Source organism: Sminthopsis crassicaudata, chromosome 2, assembly GCF_048593235.1.
Source record: "Sminthopsis crassicaudata isolate SCR6 chromosome 2, ASM4859323v1, whole genome shotgun sequence".
Taxonomy (NCBI): Eukaryota; Metazoa; Chordata; class Mammalia; order Dasyuromorphia; family Dasyuridae; genus Sminthopsis; species Sminthopsis crassicaudata.
Window position 1 is genome coordinate 441,443,793 of NC_133618.1, and position 18,788 is coordinate 441,462,580.

Sequence of the window (18,788 nt, forward strand, 5' to 3'; positions counted from 1 at the left end):
AGGAGCGTGCCCCACCCACCGGAGGGCGGTGCGCAGTAATTGGGACGGCCGCTGTTGGTGCCGCCCCCGAAAGTGCGCTGCCATTGTTTGAGACTTTTGTAGTTACAGCCAGGGTTCCAGAGGCTGGCCGGGCCCAGGCCAAAGATGTTCAACAGCAACTTCTCTCAGCTCTTCGGCCTCTGCGGGGACTCGCAGGGAGGCGCGTACTCGCGCTGCGGCAGGCCGGTACTCTGGGGGAGATTTACCTGAGTGGGAACCCGACGTTCGCTATTGCACTTCCATCCGCCGGTTCTGATTCTTCCTCCTGGGACCCAGCCGAGCCAGACTAAGGAGGGTATGAACGTAAACCTGTTCTGTGACCAAACCCCTCGAGCCCAGGGGACGCGAATGCAAAACCCGGGCAGGCTTTCCAGAGCTTCCCTTGGAATGGGGAGGGCGCTGAGCATAGAGGTACTGATGGACAGGAGGTGGAAAGCGTCGGGAGTCAGTTTCCAGAAAGCAATAGTGGTACCCATTTTTCCCTCCTGAGGGAATTGGGGTTAAGTGACTTGCCCAGGGTCACACAGCTAGGAAGTGTTAAGTGTCTGAGACCAGATTTGAACTGGGGTCCTCCTGAATTCAGGGCTGGTGCTCTATGCACTGCGCCACCTCAGAGGTACTGATGTGATGAGAGCAAGAGGTAGACAAGGAGCTATGGGAGGCTGCAGAGTAATTAGCAAGAACAAGACCAAGGCAGAGGGTTATTGCTGCTGTTTGTGCTTCCTTCTTAAAGAGGACCGTGATACTGGAAGGTGGTGCCACTGTTGTGCCACAGTTCCCTCAGTTGTCCTGCCTCAGTTTCCCTGAGTTGTCCTGCCTCCGTTTCCCTGAGTTGTCCTGCCTCCGTTTCCCTGAGTTGCCTGCTTCCGTTTCCCTGAGTTGTCCTGCTTCCGTTTCCCTGAGTTGTCCTGCTTCAGTTTCCCTCAGTTGTCCTTCCTCCGTTTCCCTGAATTGTCCTGCTTTAGTTTCCCTCAGTTGTCCTGCCTCCGTTTCCCTGAGTTGTCCCACTTCAGTTTCCCTGAGTTGTCCTGCTTCCGTTTCCCTCAGTTGTCCTGCCTCCGTTTCCCTGAGTTGTCCCACTTCAGTTTCCCTGAGTTGTCCTGCCTCCGTTTCCCTGAGTTGTCCTGCCTCCGTTTCCCTGAGTTGTCCTCCCTCCGTTTCCCTGAGTTGTCCTGCCTCCATTTCCCTGAGTTGTCCCACTTCAGTTTCCCTGAGTTGTCCTGCCTCCGTTTCCCTGAGTTGTCCTGCCTCCGTTTCCCTGAGTTGTCCTGCCTCCATTTCCCTGAGTTGTCCCACTTCAGTTTCCCTGAGTTGTCCTGCTTCCGTTTCCCTCAGTTGTCCTGCTTCCGTTTCCCTCAGTTGTCCTTCCTCCGTTTCCCTGAGTTGTCCCACTTCAGTTTCCCTCAGTTGTCCCGCTTCCGTTTCCCTGAGTTGTCCAGCTTCCGTTTCCCTTAGTTGTCCTGCCTCCGTTTCCCTGAGTTGTCCCACTTCAGTTTCCCTGAGTTGTCCTGCCTGCGTTTCCCTGAGTTGTCCTGCCTCCGTTTCCCTGAGTTGTCCCACTTCAGTTTCCCTCAGTTGTCCAGCTTCCGTTTCCCTCAGTTGTCCTGCTTCCGTTTCCCCCAGTTGTCCTTCCTCCGTTTCCCTGAGTTGTCCAGCTTCCGTTTCCCTCAGTTGTCCTGCCTCCGTTTCCCTGAGTTGTCCCACTTCAGTTTCCCTGAGTTGTCCTGCCTCCGTTTCCCTCAGTTGTCCTTCCTCCGTTTCCCTGAGTTGTCCAGCTTCCGTTTCCCTCAGTTGTCCTGCTTCCGTTTCCCTCAGTTGTCCTTCCTCCGTTTCCCTGAGTTGTCCAGCTTCCGTTTCCCTCAGTTGTCCTGCCTCCGTTTCCCTGAGTTGTCCCGCTTCAGTTTCCCTGAGTTGTCCTGCTTACGTTTCCCTCAGTTGTCCTGTTTCCTTTTCCCTCAGTTGTCCTTCCTCCGTTTCCCTGAGTTGTCCTTCCTCCGTTTCCCTGAGTTGTCCAGCTTCCGTTTCCCTCAGTTGTCCTGCCTCAGTTTTCCTCAGTTGTTCTGCCTAGCCCTTAAACTCAAAGGTATCTGGAGAGATTTAAGTGATAAAACTTTCCATTCCTTTCAGTGTAGCGCTCACAGCTCAAGGGTATGTAGACTATGGGAAAGGAAAGGAGAAAGAAAAGAAATGACGCCTCCACCTGGCGGGTTCTGGTGGTTCCCCATTGGGCAGGTCCTGCTTCTTCTCAAGAGCTGTCTGTCCTTCGTTCCTGCATCCGGGAGGACCTGCCAGGAGTCGCCTGTGCATTGGGGAGGAGGCTAAGTCAGAGAGGGACGTGAAGCCCGATCTCGCTGGGGGCCAGGAGACTGCTCAGTCCCTAAGCTGTACTTGACCGTCTTCCCTAAATCTCCTCCCATTCACCAATCCACAAGTGCCTGAAGGTCCTTGCAGGCCTCTAAGGCGGAGGTGCGCTTTTGGATTTGTTTCTTCTTAACGGGGCTCTTTCCTCTTGTCTTCCTTTTCCAGATTCCGTAGCTGTCTCCCGCTGCCTCCGCTTTGGAACGAGGCTATTTTTCACCGCCACTGCCCCCTGTTGTACTCTGAGCTGGAGCATCATTTCCTCAGCAAAATACCTCAGAAAATGGTAATCAGTACTTCGGGGCTAGTTAACACATTGCAGACTCTTTTTGGTTGGTAAACTACATCTGACTCAGACAGAAACAGGCGATTGACTTGGACATCTGGTGAGACCCTGTTCAGATGTCAATTTCCCCTCTCTTTCCATGCAGAATTGGGAGGACTAAGTTCTCTTTGTCCTAAAAAAAAAAAAAAAAAAAGCCCTTTTTGTTCACCTTTGATGCTCATTTTTCTTTAGGACATGCATATACTCTTCTGAAATCATTCCAGCGTTCTCTGAGACTTTGGAAAACTTAAAAAAAAAAAATCTTGTGTGGGATGGTATCTCTCAGATCAGAGACTCAGAGTTAGAAAAAGCAAAAAAGGGCTTTATTATAAACTGGAGAAAGGGCATCTCCCATCTGACAAGGCGTTCATCAGTAAAAGGAAGTGCAAAATAAAAATTGTAAAACACTAGATTGAATACTCCTAACTGCAGGAGTCCCACCCCTACCTGGCCTTTTCTCCCCTTGTTTGGGGAAGTCACACATTCTAATCACAGAAATCTTATCCAGAAACAAAAGATTACAAGCCAATCATAATAAACTCTTAATTTAAATTCCTTAGAGAACTGCTATATAAGCAGATGTCTTCAATAAGAGAATTGAAAGCTATCATCACCTTTAAAAGAAGTACTTAATTGGAGGGGGTGTGGGAAAACTGGGACACTTAACACTTTGTTGGTGGAACTGTGATCTGATCTAGTCACTCTGGAGAACAATTCAGACACTTAGCACTTCATGGCTGTGTGACCCTGGGTGAGTCACCAAGAATCCCCAACAATCAATGCTGTCATGATTCCTGCAGATGTTTTGAAAATAAAAAGCTTTATTAAAAAAAAAAGAAAAGAAAAAGAAAAAGTGAAGCACAAACAACAATAACAATAAAAAACTATAGTTTTATTAAAAAATTAAAAAAAAGTTTTACATGTAAGAATATGTTTGGGCAGAGGTTCAGAAAAAAACTTCATTTCACACAGGAATTTTATAAAAACTGAAATATCTATAAAATGTATCATTTAGGCAACACCTAAAATGTATGACTAAATTATAGTGAATGTATTAGGGAAATTGGTGAGAAAGATGAAGAGAGGGTAGTGCTGGAAGAGAAGATCATTCCATTGGGCAGAGGTTTCCTTGGCATGCTATAGCATGGCATTTTAGGTCCTCTGCAAGGATTGAGTTTAAAATTGATGTTTTTATAAGGAAATCTGAGACAGAAGTTTCCCTCAATGCTCTCACTGCCCCCAGGCCTAGATGAGACCACTTACTGGTAGTGTTTTTGAGCCAAAAGCATTTCAATCTTGGAATTGAATACTTCAACTAGTTCCACCAAGAAAAACCACTTTATCTTGGTTCCTTGGGGTGGATCTCACAGACACAGGATTCAAGGACACTTTCTCCCTGAAGGAGCATTAGAGAATTTTGGGGCTCCCTTGTCATTTCTAAATGCAAAATTGTATATGCAAAGCTCCATTCTCATCCTCCATAAAATTTGAACAAAAAGTTTTCATTCTAAACAGATATTGTCCTTGGCTGCCATACTTCTTCCCTTGGCAGTGATAGTTAGTTCTAGATTACTTCCAGCTCCTTTTTTTATTTTGATCAATATAAGTAAAACTTTCTTACGAAATGGTTAAAAACATGTATCGGACTACCTGCTAGATAGGGGAGAGGGGAGAAGAAAATTTGGAAGAAAAGGTTTTGCAAGGAACAGTACTGAAAAAACTACCCATGCCTATGATTTATAAATAAAAAGCTTTAATTTTTTATTTATTTTTTAAAATTTTATAATTATAAAATTTTTGACAGTATATATGCATGAGTAATTTTTTTATAACATTATCCCTTGTATTCATTTTTCAAAAGCTTTAATTTTTTTTAAACAGTAAAATTTTAGCTGATGGAAGCCAAACAGAAAAAAAGTCAGAAGACTGATTGATCAGACTGGGAGCTGTGCCATCTGGAATTGGAAGAAAGGAAGAAGAGCTTTTGCTTTCTTTATTGTTTTGCTCTGGGGAATCAGGGCCTTTTACATTTACTTTCTCTTTTAAAACATTTTTTATTCTCTGGAAGAATAAAGGAGGAAATACAAGGGAAAAATGTAGATGACTTAGAAACAAGATTCAGCTACCTGACTTTAAATCTGGTCTCAGATTCTTAGTAGCTATGTGACTCTGGGCAAGCATTTGTCTCAGTTTCCTCATCTACAAATTAGCTGGAGAAGGAAATGGCAAACCATGCCAGTTATCTTTGCCCAGAAAACCCCAAGTGGTGTCACTACGAATAGGAAATGGGCTGAAAATCTTTGAATATGGTTCCAGGGGTCATTTTAGTCACTTAACATTTTTTAAAAATTGGTATCTTTAATTTTTATGTTTCTAAAATTTCTCCCAGCACCCCTTCTGCTGCTTTCTCCCAGAGAGGCATTCTATATAGCATTTTTTAAAAAAAAAGTAACAAAAGTCAACCATACATCCAAAAAGTCTAAAAACATGTACAAAATACCACAGCATTGGATCTGTAAACCTCCTATTTCTGTAGGACTTGAGTGGGGGGGTGTCTTCTCATCTCTTTCTTGGACTGTGTTTATTCTTTGGAATTTTATAACATTTTTAAAAAAATTATTTTTCTGATTTTTTTCCATTTCCATTGTTGTAGTTTTTGTATATATTATTTTCTTGGCTCTGCTTACTTCATTATGCATAAGTTCATGTAGATTTCCCCCCACTTCTCTGTATTTATCATATTTGTTGTATTTTAAAGCAAGTTAAACATTTCCTTTCTTGTTCTGGATAAGTCATGTTAATAAGCAATTATTAAGTCCCAGATTCCTGCTCAGCAAAAGGGACACAAAGAAAGACAAAAAAATTAACCTCTGAGGAAGACATTAAGATTAAGGATGACCAGGAAAGGCATCTTGTTGAAGAAGGGATTTTAGCTGTCAAGTCAGATACATTAATTTTGTTTGTACAAAAACTTTTCACATTTATGTAGTAAAAATCTCGCATTTTATTTTTTGAAATTGCTTCTATATCCTTTTTGTTAAGAATAAATCACCTACAGATAGCTGTAAAAGATACAATTTCCTTCTAATATTTTATTTTATGATTTTTAAAATAAAAGTTATATGTCCACTTAGAATTCTTCATGGAATATAGTATGAAATGTGGGCATAATATAATTTCTGCCAGACTGCTTTCCAATTTTCATTAGAGTTTTTCTTAAGCACTTTCTGGTTTACTAAATACTAGGTTATTGAGTTTCATTGCTTCTGATTTTCCCTTGTTTAGCCTATTCCATTGATCTATAGCTATTTTTTTAAGGAATACAAAATGGTTTTGATGCTTGCTGATTTATAACATAGTTTAAGATCTGCTATTGCCCCTTCAGCCATACTTGTTTTATTTCCTTTGATATTTAAACTAATTAATTTGTGAAATTTATGAAATTGGACCAAGCATATCAGGTTCAAATGCAGCAAATATAGGGGCAAGCAGTGAAAGGTAAGGAGACAGGGATGGTGAAGAAAGGCAGGCAATATGAGAAAGAGGATAAGGACAAGGAGAAGCAAAAAGTCCCACTCCAGGGGCAGCTAGGTGGTGCAGTCAATGGAGCACCAGCCCTGATATCTGGAGTTCAAACACTTAACACTTTCTGACTGTGTGATCCTAGCCAAATCACTTAATCCCAATTGCTTTGGGGGAAAAAGAATGTCATGCGTATAAATTAGGAGCACACAGGAGCATGGACTTCATGGAGATGGAAGTGTTGTGGGATGATGTCAAGAGTTTATGGTCTCATTTTTTTCTTTTGGACAAGGCAGTTTGGGTTAAGTGACTTACCCAGAAGTCCTCCATTCCCCAGGAGAGCCATCAGTCCAATTGTACAGACAAGGGCAATAATGATGGGGTGAGGATTAACCATCATGGATATCATGGATATATCTGGATTATACTATTATGGTTAATAATGATAATCTATAAGTGATAGGTTTTAGATTATATAGATTGTAGATAAGTAATAATATATTTAGAATATTATACTTAAGGTAGTACATGTAGCATCTATCTATAATAATATGATACAATGGTATGAATTATATATAATTATGTAATAAATACACATGTGTATTATATAATTATATAACAATATCATATATACTATATACCATGTATGTTATAATATAACATAATACTATAGAGATACTGCTTGATGAATAAAAGCCAATGATAAATACATATGTAATGTAATATAATAAACACTAGAGATACTACTTTATGAATAAAAACCAATAATAAATACAAACATAATATAATATAATAAATTCTATAGAAATGCTACTTTATGAATAAAAACCAATAAGAAATACATATATAATATAATAAATTCTATAGAGATATGACTTTATGAATAAAAGCCAATAATCAATACATATAATGTAACATAATAAATACTAAAGACACTACTTTATTAATAAAAACTGATATAAATACATATGCAATATAATATATAATAAATACTATAGAGATGCTACTTTATGAATAAAAGCTAATAATAAAGACATATATAATATAATATAATAAATTCTATAGAGATGCTACTTTATGAATAAAAGCTGATAATACATATACAATATAATATAATAAATACTATAGAGATGCTACTTTATGAATGAATAGTAACCGGAGTTAATATAAATCACTGCAATAACCAGGTGTTATGTTGCATTGAATAGAAAACAAGCCTGAAGCCCTAGAAGACCTGCTTCCAGCGCCTGTACTGTTATACAAACTATATATCCTGGTTGTGAGACTAATTTCTTAATGCTCTTGTGGCCATTCTAGTCACGTCTGCCTCCCGTGACCACAGTTGGAGTTTTCTTGGCAAAGATACCGGAATGTTTTGCCAATTTTTTCTTCAGCTCATTTTACAGATGAGGAAACTGAGGCAGACAGGATTGAGTGACTTGCCCAGAGTCACAGGCTAGTGTCTGAGGCTGGCTTTGACCCGAGTCCTCTGGACTCCCGGCGGGCACTCTGCGCTCTGGTGCCCCCAGCTTGTCCTCTCAGTACTCTGGGAGGGTCTCAAGCTACACAGTCATAGAAGTAACTTTCTCACCCTGAAGTTCCCTATACATAGAAATCACAGTGCAATCCCTATCCACAATAACAGTAAGAAGAGCCACAAGCATGATCGCAGCCATAATAGTCGCATACTTCCGTCGGGCACGGGGACGCAGGGTGCCGGGCTCAGGTAAGGGAAGGTCTCCAGCACATCTGGGAGAAGTGAGCGGCCGCTCAGCCCTGGGATGAGATTTGGGAGCCATCTGCACTGAGGGAAAAAGGACACAAATCCATGTCTGCCCTCTGCAGAGGAAGACCCTCCAACCAGGGGATAGAAGAGGTTGAGATAAGGCTTAAGTTAGCAGCACAATATTGACATGAGAAGTGATCAACTCATCCTGGGATCTTGTCCAGGGGCAGTGAATCCAGGTAGAATACAAATGCAACTAGAATGAGCTGGAAATTCAATTTCTTTCCTCTGGAAGAGGAGTTTGCTACTCCCTGCTTCTAGCCCTCCACCTTACTGAAAATCAAGGGGACAGGAGGGAAGGGGGCATGATGGAGAAGTCTGGAGAACAGGAGGCGGAGCAGGGAGAGCTGCAGGGCATGTATTACATGGAGATCCTTACAGGAGGTCACCCATTGGCAGAGGGTATCTTCCAGGGTGAGAGAGCTGCTGGGAACAAGGTGAAGTCCCAAGAGTCGGGAGCAGGTGCAAGGACAGGAATGAAGGAAAGATGGTGGAGAAGAAGTGGAGGCAGAAAGTATAGACTATTTTTTCTAGAATTTAGGAAGGGAAGGTTGGGCATAGGGTAGCTTGAGGGGATGACATGGCCAAAGGAAGGCTTTTTTTTTCTTCTAGCAACGCAATTGGGACGGTGAGACTTGTCCAGAGTCATACAACTAGAAAGTGTTAAATGTCTGAGGTCACATTTGAACTCAGCTTCTCCTGACCCCGGGGTGGGTGCTTTCTCCATGGTTTCATCTAGCTGACCTGGTTTCTTAGCTATTTATTTATTTATTTATTTTATTAAAGCTTTTTAGTTTCAAAACATATGCATGGATAATTTTCAGCATTCCCTCTTTTTTCTTTATTTTTTTAATTATACGTTTTATTTACAAGATATATGCATAGGTTAATTTTCCAGCATTGAAAATTGCAAAACCTTTTGTTCTAATTTTTCCCCTCCTTCCCCCCATCCCCTCCCCCAGATGGCAGGTTGACCAATACATGTTACATATGTTAAAGTATATGTTAAATACAATATATGTATACATGTCCAAACAGTTATTTTGCTGTACAAAAAGAATCGGACTTTGAAATAGTGTACAATCAGCCCATGAAGGAAATAAAAAATGCAGGTGGACAAAAATAGAGGGATTGGGAATTCTATGTAGTGGTTCATAGTCATCTCCCTGAGTTCTTTCACTGGGTGTAGCTGGTTCCGTTCATTACCGCTCTATTGGAACTGATTTGGTTCATCTCATTGTTGAAGAGGGCCACATCTATCAGAATTGACCATCATATAGTATTGTTGTTGAAGTATACAACGATCTCCTGGTCCTGCTCATTTCACTCAGCATCAGTTCATGTGAGTGTCTCCAATCCTCGCTGAAATCATCCTGCTGCTCATTTCTTATAGAACAATAATATTTCATAATATTCATATATCACAATGTATTCAGCCATTCTCCAATTGAGGGGCATCCGTTCATTTTCCAGTTTCTGGCCACTACAAAGAGAGCTGCCACAAACATTCTTGCAGATGCCCTTGCCCTGGCCTGGGCTGACACTGCCTTCAAGGTCCTAGGCCCAAGATAGCTGGAACCTGGCATGGGGGAGAGGAAGAATGTGCCCTCTGTTGGCAGGTTCTGTAAGAGGCATCTGGAGGGGCTAAAAGGGCTTCAGGGTAGGGATCAGGCTGGCTGGAGAGGGCGTGCTGCAGGCACACACACACACACACACACACACACACACACACACGACAGGTTTAGAACAAGAAGGGACTTTAGAGCCCATTTAGTCTCTTACTGGTGTCCTGGGCACCCTAGTGAAACCTATTATGGCCTTCTCAGAAGAATATTTTTAAATTCCTAAAAAATTGTACAGGATTACAAAAGAAACCAATTATCTTGAAATATCATTATGAAAATATTTTTCAGAAACTAACTTTGTGACAGTTGTCTCATGTGCTTTTCCATGAGTACATTAATAATTGCTAATATTTACACAACTTTAAGTTTTGTTAATTTTTGTAACTTTCTGTAAATGTTATCTCATTGATCTTCAAAATAACCCTGTGAGGAAGGTAGCTCCATTTTACAGATGAAGAATCTGAAGCAAGTAGAAGTAAAGTGACTTACCCAGGGTCACACAGCTAGTAAATCTCTACAATAGGATTTGAGCTCAGTTCTTTTTATTTCCTATATACCATTTAGCTGCCTTAAATGACAAGGTTATATATTTCAAATACAGATAAATTGGAGAGTCTAATAATTATAATAACTTGAAAGTAGTGCTGAACGTAAGATATTTCAAAATATCTCCAGGGATTTTAATGGGCTGTGAAAATATTGGTGATTTCTCTTGGTGACAAAGTCACAGACATTACTACTACTTTTGTGGCTTGTGGCCCACATTCAGAATTGAAGAAAATGATAAATTGTTAGTAAAAATAAAGATACCATTTTTTCTCATCCAAGTTCATGAACTCTAGGTTAAGAGTTCTTTATTTAGTCTAACTACCTCATGTGAGAGATAAAGAAACTGATACCCAGAGAGGTATCCCCCCTGGAACAGCACAAGCTCAGCAGGGCCAGGAGCAGAGAAACCCTCCCAGTGGGATCACCAGAGGTCTCTGTGAGGAAACCACCTCAGCTGGGCCCAACTCCATGGGAAACATCCCCATGTTCCTCCCCAGGGAGCCGGGAAATTCATGTCCTTGGGACTTAGGAGAAGGAGAGGCTGAGCTGGGGGGAGGCTGCCCCTGAGAAGAGAGCCCATCCCGGGGGTGAGAGCAGCCTGCGGCCCTCAAAGGTCTCACAAGATGGTCCCGTGGGCGCCAGAACTGGGAGGCAATGGTAGAAGCTGGAAAGAGGCAGGGGCTGAATGTGTGGGAGGACTGGGCTTCAGACATATCTGCATCAGAGACCCAGTTTTGCCTCAAGAGTTTTTAGGGAAATCATTTTGCCTCATAAAATGAGGTTCAAATAAGATGGTCTCTAAAGTCTCTAGGACTTCTGCTTTCCTTTCCATGCTGTCTATCCCCAACAGCCCAGCCAACCAGACGACCCACTGCCAGGAGAGGCTGAGGATGAGCCTGTGCCCCCACTTGTGCCAACTGCCCAGGGCCCTGGCATTGAGGAGGCTTGGGTCCCCCCCCCCCCGGGAGAGAGCAAAGTCCTTCATGCAGAGGAATTCAGGCAGGTATGGCTATAGCTTGGGATTTATGGACTTTGGATCTGAGCCGGGGCAGGCTGGCAGTGGGGAGGTCTAGCTTGTTCTTCTGGCTCTATTATTTAACTTGCTGTGGGAAACAGGGCTGGTTATTTTGCTGTTTTCCCCATGTGTGAAGATGGGGATGTTGGTCCCACCTGACCCACTGGTGGTTTGGGGCTCAAAGGTGCTACTGCTCCCCATGCTGCCCTGAGGCAGAGAACTGGAGCAGTAGTTCTGGCAGCCTCCCTTGGTTACCATTCCTGGTCCCAGATCTCCCGATGCTTCCCTAACCTCAGCTGAGGAAGAATACCCCTTCATGTCCTCCTTCTGTCCCCAGCTCATCCCCCACTTTCCCCCTCGGTTCACTGGCCACTCCTGGACTCTCCTTTACTGCACTGCAAGGGATGGCTTCAGCCTGAAGAGCTTGTATCGGAGGATGGAGGGCCAGAGCTCCCCTGTGTGCTACTGGTCCTCAGGGACAGGGATGGGCAGGTAAGCGGGGTCCGGCCTGACTGTGGGAGTCTCTTCTGGAGGGCTGGGGTAAGATAGAGGCGTGAGTGGTGAAGGAGCTCACGCTGGGGTCTTCCTGCCCCAACCTGAGATGAGGTTCTTCCTCTGGAGGCAGTCTTTCCAGAAGCACCTCACCTATATTCCCCAAGAAAAGGACAGAGTGGAGGAGAGGATACATCCCTTCATCCACAATCTCTCTTTTGGAGGGAGGAAAATTTTTAATAAAAAAAGATTTTTTTAAAAAAGCATCTTTTGAGAACTTATGGTATACTTAGCTCTGGGCTGACTCAGTTCCCATGTTAGGAAAGGGAAAAAAGGAAACAATCTGTTACACCCCTATGGACTACTCTAACCTGGTAGCTCCCCTTAGAGCTACTCTTAATGTCAGTCCATCGACGGCACGGCTAGGCCACACTTACCCGTCTTCGGGCACCAACCCCAGATCCCATAGAGACAGACCACCATTAGGTAGGGGTGAAGTGAAAGAGAACTTTATTTTGAGATAGCACATATTTATACCCCACTGATGATATGGAGGAAAAAGGGGGGGGGGTCCTCTAGGAACCTGGCATAATGGGATGGGCCCGAGAAGAAGGAGGGAGGCGTGCTAGGCTTTGAGAGCACTAAGGAGGGAGCCGTGGTACCTAGAATCAGACACCGCCTCTTGGGGCTATGCCCCACCTCCATGTAAGACTCGCCTGAGCCTCAGAACCTCTCATCCCTCAGGTCCTCCCACATGCCTTGAACTGCATTCCTTGCTTCTAGAGGCTTTTTAACCCTTACATATCCCCCTTTTTTATTAATAAGACCAAATGTTCTCATGTTGACAAATGAGAAGCTCTTCCATAAGTACCTCTAAAGAATTTTTTAAAGAATACATATAAAGCATCCTAGCAAAGTAGGCAAAAGCAAAAGAAGCAACAATACAAAAATGGCTACATAGAGCCCATGGGATACAATAGAAGGGATGGGAAGGGAAGTATGTTAGATCCAATCACTAAGTTGGTCCGGCAAGAGTAGTCATCTCTCTGCTATGGCGCTGTTTTGGGCATCTCCTGGGTCATCTCCTTCTCTTCTTCAGTCCCTGTTTTAATAGGAACAACTCTCCTTGTCCTTCTTTTGGAATCCAGTGGCCTTCCCCATCAGAATCTGCAAGATATAAATATCCCGGCCCTCTCCAAAGTACTAAGGATGGACCTTGCCAAAGGACGTTTTGAATATTCTCTAGCTCTTGAAGTGCAGTTTTCATGGAGCTTAGTTTTCTGTCCTGTCTATAAGATTATGCCAAATGTATCGTTCCTGGAGAGAGGCTGATATCCCTATCCAGGCACAAAAAATTGTAATTATATAAAGTCTTATCCATGTCCACCTGTGTGGACGATCGGGGGTTCTGTCTACTTACTCCCCCTTTCTGTTTAACAAGGGTGGCCTTCAGAGTATGATGGGCCTATTCCACCAGGGCCTGACCCTGTGGTTTATAGGGAATCCCTGTAGCATGCTTAATGGTGAATGTGGTGAGAAGGGTGGCCATCTGCTTAGAGGTATAAGCTGGCCCATTGTTGGTCTTTATGGTATTAGGAACTCTGTGAGAGAAGAAGCAACTATACAAATATTTAATGACTGAAGGAGTGTTCTCACAGGAGGCCACTGTGGCCCAAAGGAATTTATAATAAGTGTCAATACAGACGTGGATGGCCACACAATCCACATGTGTCACACCCATTTGCCACAAATCATTGGGGAATAAACTCCTGGGATTAACTCCTCTATTAGGTGGAGGAGGGAGAAACTGAGCACGCTGCTTCCCCATCTGTTGGGCTTGTTCCCAGGTGAGGCCATAGAGGCTTTGTAGAGAATTAGCGGGTAAGTGGAGAAAATCATGGGCACATTCAGGAGGTGTGGTGACCATGAGAAGGGAGCATTATAAAGCACGGTCCACCACCTCATTGCCAACAAATATGTCTCCTGCACAGCATTGGTGAGAATATACATGCAGGATGTAAATGGGATTTTTCCTAGTCTGTAAAATCAGCAGCAATTCATCAAGAAGGTCAGCAATTGAAGGATTTTGAGGCTGTAGGACTGTATTTTCAATGCCTCTGAGCACTTGGACAGCATATAAGCTATCTGATATTCAGGGGCTCTGAGTATCTTTTACACCCTTTTAAGATGTCATATAAAGGCTGCATCAAAGAAATAGGAATAAGGACATGAGCCCTTAACCATTGAATTTGTCCAACTAGTTTCTGAAATAGGTTCAGAGTATTCACCTTGTCTAATTGTAAGTTAGGTATCTGATTAGTAATTGCAGAAGTCCCCATGTGGAGTCCCAGGAAAATGATGGGATACTTATGTGGGATCTTTCCTGGGGCTACCACCAGTCCGTGTGGAACAAGAATGCTCATGGTCTCTTTAAAGCAGGGCAGACAGATCTTTCTCTCTACTCATTGATAACAGTATATCATCCATATAAGGCAATATCATGGCATGAAGCCACGCCTTCCAAATTGGCTCTAGCACTTGCATTATGTACACCTGACACAAAGTGAGGCTACAACAAATCCCTTGGGGGAGAACTTTCCATTGGTAGTGCAAATCGGGTCCTACATTGTTTATGGAGGCAATGGTAAAAGCAAATCTTTTCTTATCCTCTGGGTTCAGAGGGATGGAGAAGAAACTATCTTGTATGTCTATTACTGTAAGTAGCCAGCCAGTGGGTACTAGATTAGGAGATGGCATGCCGGTCTGTAGGGCTCCCTTAGGTTCAATAGTAGCATTAACAGCCCTAAGGTCCACTAGCATTATGAATTGTCTCTTTTTAATAAATACCAGGCTATTCCATAGGCTGGACATTGATCCTATATGTCCAGCCTCCAACTGTTGTTTTACAATTTCACATAAGATTCGGGTTTTATAAGCTGAGAAAAGCCATTGAGGTACCCAAACCAGGGTGTTAGATTTCCATGTTAATGTTGTGGGCATGATATGAAACACCACCAAACACTCAATGACCCCGATTAAAAATCCTGTGGAGGTTGTATGCCTTCAATATGTCCCTGTTACATAGATTGTATCTGAAACTTGCAACCACCAGGGGTTGGATATGCCCTGTTTGCCAGGGCAGGTCTTCTGCTGCAATCTCTTTAGATATAGCAGCTGTGAGAGCATCCATTTGAAAGGCACTGGAGCCAACATTCTCACATCTCTTTATCATCTCTTCCAGGCCAGCCTCCCCATCTATAGTAGGCATGGCCCTCTGGCAGTTAGTATTAGCATTCTTCATTGCCAATTTCTGCATAAGAAGGCTGGAGGCTTCTCCTCTGCCCACAGACCTCTCAACAGCCACTTGTACATGGGCCACAAAATCAGGAAAAGTTTCATCTGGGCCCTGTTTAATCCTAGTCATTGAGGGCTTCTGCTTTCCAGAAGCTTGAATTTTGCTAAATGCTTTTTGGGCACATTGAGACACAGCTGCATATGCTGCTGCATCATATTGCATTTGATCCTCATTTCTTTTATATTTTCCAGCTTTCTGTATTATTTGTCCTGAACTTGTCTGGGAATCTGCAAAGCCTTCACAAGCAGGTGCAGAGGGAGCAGATGGAAGACCTATCTCCTCAGGAAGGGCGGGGGATGAGGGGAAAGGCCATGTCTTGGAGACAGAAGCAACCTTCCCTCTGTTCCCTTTCTCCTCCCTCGTCTTATCACTCTCCTTTACTTCAAGGTCAAATGTCTCTCTGTTTATTTTCTCATTACTCATCTTATCCCTGCCCCCTCCTGTTCCATTATATCCACTTCCTGCTTCTTCCTTACTACCTCTTCCTTCTTTCAAGTCACATCCACCTCCTTCATCTTCCTGTTTATTTCCTGATTCTTTTTCATAGTTAACTTCCTCCAGCTCCATTTTATGGGCAAGGCTGGTCCCAGTGAGTGCCGGTTTATGACCCTCATTTGTTTTATGACTCTCCATTTGCACTTCATTATTTACTTTTAATGGATTGCGGCTTGCACCTCTTAAAGTGCCCCCAATCACTTGATGCCATTCTGGGATGGCTCCCTGAGTTTCCTTCTCATAGGAAGCCATCTGACTACCTACTACCTCCCACTTTTAAAAATCCATTTCTAATTCTACTTCCTTTATTATTCTAGAAGCTTCTTTCCCTGGTACCTTCTGGGATCTTCATAATAATCTGTCCCATTTCCTAACTTTCTACTCACTTTAGAGCAGAGTTCTGTCTCTCTTCCCACCTGCTACAAGGTGAGGTCCTAGCCAAAATTGCCCCTGTTCGGGAGCCACTTGTTACACCCCTAAGGACTACTCTAACCTGGTAGCTCCTCTTAGAGCTATTCTTAATGCCCGTCCATCGACGGCACGGCTAGGCCACACTTACCTGTCTTCGGGCACCAACCCAGATCCCATAGAGGCAGACCACCATTAGGTAGGGGTGAAGTGAAAGAGAACTTTATTTTGAGATAGCACATACCCCACTGATGATATGGGGGAAGGGGGAAGTCCTCTAGGAACCTGGCATAATAGGATTGGCCTGAGAAGAAGGAGGGAGGCATGTTAGGCTGTGAGAGCACTAAGGAGGGAGGCATGAATCAGACACCGTCTCTTGGGGCTATGCCGCACCTCCATGTAGGTCTCCCTGCACCTCTGAACCTCTCATCCCTCAGGTCCTCCCACATACCTTGAACTGCATTCCTTGCTTCTAGAGGCTTTTTAACCCTTACACAATCTTTGTCTTTGAAGAGCTCATAGTATGTCTAGTGGGGAAGCAGAACTTGTCCACAGGAAACAATTAGAGAAAATGACAAGATAGTATGTAATTTGGAACTAAACTGCATGTTTCAAACTCCAACCGTCGAAAATGTTCAGCATGAGCTGGAGCAGTTGGAACGATTCCTAGAGGGGAGATTATACATCCTAGATCTTGAAGGAAGGGAGCAATTTTTTTTAATTAAAGCTTTTTATCTTCAAAAATTGCATAATTTTCTTTTTTTTAATTGAATTTATTTTATTTTAATTTTCAAAACATATGCATGGATAATTCTTCAGGGCCAATTTTCAACATTCATCTTGGCATAACTTTGTGTCCCAATCTTTTTTCCTTCCCTTTCCCCTCTCCCCTCCTCTAGATGGCAAATAATCCAATATATTAAACATGTGCAATTCTTCCATACATATTTCCACACTGATCATGCTGCACTAGAAAAATCAGACTAAAAAGGGAAAAATGAGAAAGAAAACAAAAAACAAGCAAACAACAATAGAAAGGTGAAAACGCTGTGTTGTGATCCACCCTCAGTCCCAACAGGCCGCTCTTGGGGGCAGATGGCTCTCTTCCTCACAAGACCACTGGGACTGGCCTGAGTCCCCTCCCTGTTGAAAAGAGCCACAATAGGAACAGTTTTAATGAGAGAAGGGGAAGAGCATACCAGGCAGGAATAGGCTGAGGGATGCTCTGTGTGTGGAGGGATGGGCACTAGTTATAGATCCGAGCAGACACAGTCCTTCACTAAGAACCAGGCTTGGGTGGGGGCAGGGATGGGACGTTCCTTGGCCAAAGATTCCCTAAGGACACTCCTTCCCCTCCCTGCAAGGCCTGGGCAGATGCCTGCCATGTTTCTGCTTCCTGTTCCAGATATTTGGTGCCTTCTCTTCTACAGCCATCTGGGTCAGCAGCTGTTTTTATGGCACTGGAGAAACCTTCCTGTTCTCCTTCTCCCCACATCTGAAGGTACGGTCCCCAGGTCTGGGGGTCTGCCCTGAGGCCTCTGGGAGCACACCATTCTGTCCCCATGGACACAACTTTGCCAACGAGGAGGAAGAGAAGAGTGGACACTAAAAGGGCCTTAGGGTCCATCTGAGCCAGGAACTGCTGGGGCTGAATACAGGGAACTAGAAACAGGGCAGAGCATCTTGTGGTGGCATCCAGTGGCCATACCCGGAAAAGCAGCCTATTTTATCATTGGGTAGCTTTAACATGTGGGGAATTAACTTTTTTTAAAGGCAATCAAGGTTTTTAAAGTCTTGCCCAGTGTCACCCAGCTAGTAATATTGTGAGGCTGGATGTGAATTCAGGTCTTCAACTCCAGAGCCAGGCTCCATCCACTTTGCCCCAAAGTTAGCCCTTTATTGAACCCCACTGTCCCTCTCTGTAACTTTTCTGCTGTGGTCTTAGTTCTGTTCTTCAGGGCGAGGCAGGAGAAGTCTGATAAGATATTTGAACAGGGGCCTGCTAGGTGCTGCCATAGTGCACAGAGTGCCGGGCCTGGAGGCAGGAAAACTCCTCTTCCTGAGTTCAAATCCAGCCTCAGACACTTGCCAGCTGTGTGACCCTGGACAAGTCACTTCACTCTGTCTGCCTCAGTTTTCTGTCTGTAAAATGAGAAGGAAATGGCAAATCACTGCAGTATCTCTGACAAGAAAACCCCAAACGGAGTCACAAAGACTCAGACATAACTGAAAAATGACTGAGCAAAGGTACTTGAACCTAGCAGTCCTGAGAAGTGGTTTGTTATATAGGTTTTATTTAATCTTGGCTTTGACATTAACTCCATACTTATGGGAATCTTAGTAAGTCATTTAATATGTCTATCTCATGTGCTAATCCATAACTCTACCCCACTCCCAACACTCCCAGCTAAAGCAAAAAATTTACTGAGCAGGTGGGTGACTCAGTTATCAAGAAATGAGCCTTTGGATTTGTAGGAGGTGGAGCCAAGATGGTGGAGAAGCCACATTCAAATTTCTAAGCTCTCTCTTACCCTCACTACCAACTATTTAATTCAGCCTCAAAAACAGCACTTAACTGATACAACCCATGAAGATTAGAAGCACAACAATTTACAAGCCAAAGAAAATCTGGAATTTCATCAGAAAAGGTCTGTCCTGAGGGGAAAAAGACCAATATAGACAGTGATAGACTAAAGGCTAGCATATTGTGCAGATCGGGCTGGGGAGGCCTCTGGAGTTAGAAAAGCTACAGAGACAGATGACTCTGGCATAGGCTGATTGCTCTACTCTGCTTGCAAAACAGCAGATCTGAAGAGAAA

At 43.5% G+C, this 18,788-nt stretch overlaps 1 pseudogene; it reads left to right on the forward strand.

Moving 5' to 3' along the window:
• Positions 1-200: 200 nt before the first annotated feature.
• LOC141552891 (TLD domain-containing protein 2-like) overlaps positions 201-18,788 on the forward strand; it is a 31,185-nt pseudogene continuing 12,597 nt past the window's right edge.